We start from the raw sequence: 4,172 nt of genomic DNA, 5'->3' as shown, positions 1-4,172 counted from the left end.
CCTAACTGTGAAGTAGTTTTTTCGGATGTCCAATCTGTACCTCCTCTCCATCAACTTGTGCCCATTACTCCTTGTTATGCCAGCAGGGGCTAGGGGAAACAGCATCTCCCCCAAACCCTTCTGGTTCCCCCTAGTGAGTTTATAGATGGTCACCAGGTCCCCCCTCAGCCTTCTCTTGTGGAAAAGCTTGAGAGAGTCCAAAGGAGGGCCTAATTAGAGGCCAGGTCATATGAGTAGAGGCTGAAAGACTTGGGACTACTCAGCTTGAAGAAGAGAAGATTCATAGATGCTAGGACTAGAAGGTACCTCAACAGGCCATCACATCTGACCCCCTGCTGAGGCAGGAAGCAGTGCTGGGGTCAAAGAACCCCAGCCAGAAAGAAGGCAGCTACTTGACCCAGGTGGGACTTGAACCCACAATCCCCAGCTCCGGAGGCTGATGCCTTATCCATTAGGCCACTGGGCCTGGCTGAATGTTGATTTGGAGATTCAGTGATTCCTCCATAGATACAGCATTAAAAGTTTTTTCTACATACCTCGAGGTGCCAGCATGGCTTGCGAACACAGTGATGCTCGGGCAGATGGAGTGTCCCACAAGAGTGCCGGGGGGCAAAGGGGGACCCTCCACATGCCCAGCGGTGAACCAGGAATTGGACCAGAAATGTTCTGGTCCACTTCCAGGTGTGTCAGGGAACATTCGGGGGGGGGGCGTGCCCCCGGCTCCGCAGTCAGCCACGGAGGGACCCCAGGTGCCCCCCTCAGACCCAGGAGGCACCAGTTGCTGAGCCAAGGGGTGCAGGGGGTGGGGCCCAGAGCACTCCCTGGCAGACCCGGACGTGGACCGGAAGTGCTTCTGGTCCAGTTCTGGGTCTGCTGCCGAGCATGCTGGGGAGACTCCCACACTCCTGTGGGATGCTCCATGCACCCCAGCATTAGAGCATTCACAAGCCTCCTGTTACCTAAAGGTATGCAGAAAAAACATTTAAAGCTGTGTCTATGTCCAAATCTCCGAATGTTTCCAAATCTCTCTGAATTGATTTGGATGGTCCCGGTTCGATTCAGAGAGATTAAAGGGTCCTCTGATTTGATTGGGATTTGGAGATTTGGCCACTGAATTGGGCCAAACCTCTGTTGAATCAAACCAGGGACCGAAGCTTCGCACAGCCCTACTACCTACCACATGCCACACGCAGAGGCGGCCCATGCCACTTGTGGCACAAGTGCTGCAGCTTGGCAATTCCTGCAGAAGTGGAAGGTGTTTTGATACAAAGTCAATAAGCATGAGAACCTGTATGGAGCAGATTAGACTAGATTAGACAAGACAGTAAAGAAGACACATTGCACTAACCTAGTTTGTGGGTGGTCCTTGTTGTTTTACATCTGAATTACTCTTGAAAACTAAAATGAGCCTGCTCCTGACCTCCCACAGGTGAGAATGAAATCAGAAAATACTTCCAATGATCTCAAAGGGCCTGAATCTTTCCTGTTTTATATCTTGCATAGTCCTTTTATCCCTCTGCAAAATCATATGAAAGCAGGCCTGCATCTTCTAATAGTCTAACACTCACTTAACACATGTGCAAGGTGCAGTGCAGTGGAGAAATAAACTCACTGGAGTTGCATGAGTGTAGAATTATTCCAAATAGAATACGAATAAAGCTTCCTGTATTTAAAGTACAGGAAGGAAAGTTGTGAACACAAAATGAATTTGCAAATGTGTGCTTCACAAAATCTCACCATCCATCCAGTATATGCATGCCTACTTCTAAGAGAACACATTTCACTATTCTAGATAAAGGATGATGGGGAAAAGGCAGAGAGAGGAGAATTTTAAAAGAGAAAAAGGAAGTTAATTGCTTTCATTTTCTCTTGCCTGAAGAAAGGACTTTTAGGTTTGTTTCCACCTTATTGTCCTGTTACAGACTAAAGGACTACAAGATTCAGAGGTATTATTTTCACACCACATTTTACACTATAACTGGAGGAAAGCTATATTAGCAGCTTTTCATTAATGAGTTCCATGGTTGTATTTTAATAGGTTGGCTAAATTATGCTTCATCAACAGAATACTTAATTTACTAACAACAACACAAAACATCTTTGACCCCAGAGATTTGAGTGTTCAAAGGCTGCTGATCTTTTTAACTGTACTTCTTTTGTAAAATGACTCCCAAGAGAAGGAATAGGAGCAGGACATTCTCACCAGCTGTATAGAATCTGGTTCCAATAAATGGTTTAGTGGAGGTTAGTTTCTTGGGGGAGGATTTTTTATCTAATAGAAACATTGGTTTTAAAGATGCAAACAGCTGTGGATTTCAGCAGCTATAGTTATATACTTCTTTTCTGGTATTTTATCACGGTAATAATAAGGGGTCTGCTTTGAGATAGAAAGCACTCTTCAAAATCTGGATACTTCATTTTGGAGTCTTTATGGGATATGAGCTCTTTAGAAAATCTAATCTATATTTGATAACCTTTTAGCACTGTTCATTCAATCTTTCCTTAGAAAACAGATAAATAAAGATCCACATACTTTACTCTGCATGATTGGTAGGATCAGACAAAAAAAATTATGGTTTGCTTTGCATGGACATTAAGGGTGTATACACACATATTAAGTCAACTTAAAATAAGGCAATTTAACTAAGTTGACTTACATTAAGCCACGTCAGAGCGTACACACCTACAGTTCATTTTCGTGGTGGCAGCCATCTTATGAGCTAAGTTGACTCAACTAATTTGACTCAAGATACACCTTGGAGGTGTATTATCTTGCACCACATTTAAGTTGACTCTGCTCCACTTATGTGTGTACACTCTGGCAGTTAAGTCGACTTTAAAAAGTTAAACTGGCTTAACTTTAGAAAGTTAGTACTTGTGTATGCATCCTAAGATTTCATGACAAGGGTAGGCTTTTTTTAAAATTATATCCAGTTTTACATTTGTATTGTTGACCATACCAACAGACCAGAAATGGTGAGCTAGAAATGACTATATTTCAGTGTTAATATAGGTTATACAGAGGCAGCCTTAGGGAAAATAGCATCCTGGATAAACTTATATTTTGGTGCCCCCCCTCTCTGGCACCCTCCCAAAGTTACAAGCAGTGTGTGTAGGGTGTGTGCATGTGGGGGTGTGAAGGAGGTGTGGGGATGTGTATGAGGAAGGGGTATGGGGGGAAGTTGTGCAAGAGGGGTGGGGTGTGTGTGGGTGTGTGTGTGGGGCATGTGCCCCAGTGGCTGTGGGTAGCAAAGGACCCAATGGGCTATTGCAGGGCAGTGTGTGCCCACTCACCCAAGATACTGGCCTGGTGCCAAGTGGCGGAGCCAGGGGATGGCAGGGGCTCAGCACAGGGCACCAGGAAGGCAAGGTGGGCAGGCAGCAGGCAGGGCTGCCCTCACAGGAAGCCCAGCTAGAGCAGCAGGGTGCCACCACCCAGCCATCCACGCCCTGGCCCTCAGTAATGGTGGTGGTAACTAGGGGAGGCTGCAGCTCAGCCTCCAGCTCTAGCAGGTCAGTGATGGTGAAGCCCATGACACAGAATCCAGAGCTACCCAACCACACTGCCTTCTTGCTGAGCACTGATGCCTTGCCCCTGGCCCAGCCCTTGGTGTCCTCCTTCTGGCCCGTCATGCTGCCTGGTAGCACCTGCCACCACTGGCACCATTCAGCGGCTTTTTATCCCACTGCCCTGTTTGGCTGGCTCCAATCAACTCCGGGTGCAGCTAAGGGGGTGGGCCCCGCTGCCCTGCCCCCAGGATTAGTTGCCACCAAAGTCCCCCAATGGTTCTTACCCATCATGAGTAGTGCAGCAATGCAGGGTGTGTGTGTGTGTATATGTGCGTGGCATCCACCCCTAAAGCCAGTTTATAAACTTGTTAAGAATCTTATGAATCTTTCTCTGTATAAAAGGCTAACACTACGGCTACTCTCACCACTATTATTGTTGTTTATAAGATACAATGAGTTGTGCCTTCTTGTGCCTGGCAGTTTCTAAAAATCAATCTATTTCTCCTTTATATTTTGCCTTTATTTTTCAGCTTTGCTCTTACTGTTTGGCCTCTCTAATGCATGTGCAATTATTCTGATTGCCAGAGGAGGATTTTCAAACACAGGGCCAAATTCACAATGGAGCCATTACATTGATTTACTCATTGACTCTCCTGCAGGGG

At 46.1% G+C, this 4,172-nt stretch overlaps 1 non-coding gene across 1 annotated transcript; it reads right to left on the bottom strand.

Moving 5' to 3' along the window:
- Nucleotides 1–393: 393 nt before the first annotated feature.
- Nucleotides 394–466, bottom strand: TRNAR-CCG. The gene has a single exon. It is a non-coding gene; the product is annotated as a tRNA-Arg (tRNA).
- Nucleotides 467–4,172: the final 3,706 nt, after the last annotated feature.

Source organism: Alligator sinensis, unplaced genomic scaffold (assembly GCF_000455745.1).
Source record: "Alligator sinensis unplaced genomic scaffold, ASM45574v1 scaffold651_1, whole genome shotgun sequence".
Classification (NCBI taxonomy): Eukaryota; Metazoa; Chordata; order Crocodylia; family Alligatoridae; genus Alligator; species Alligator sinensis.
Note: the sequence above shows the minus strand (reverse complement) of the source record. Positions and strands in the feature narration are given on the sequence as shown.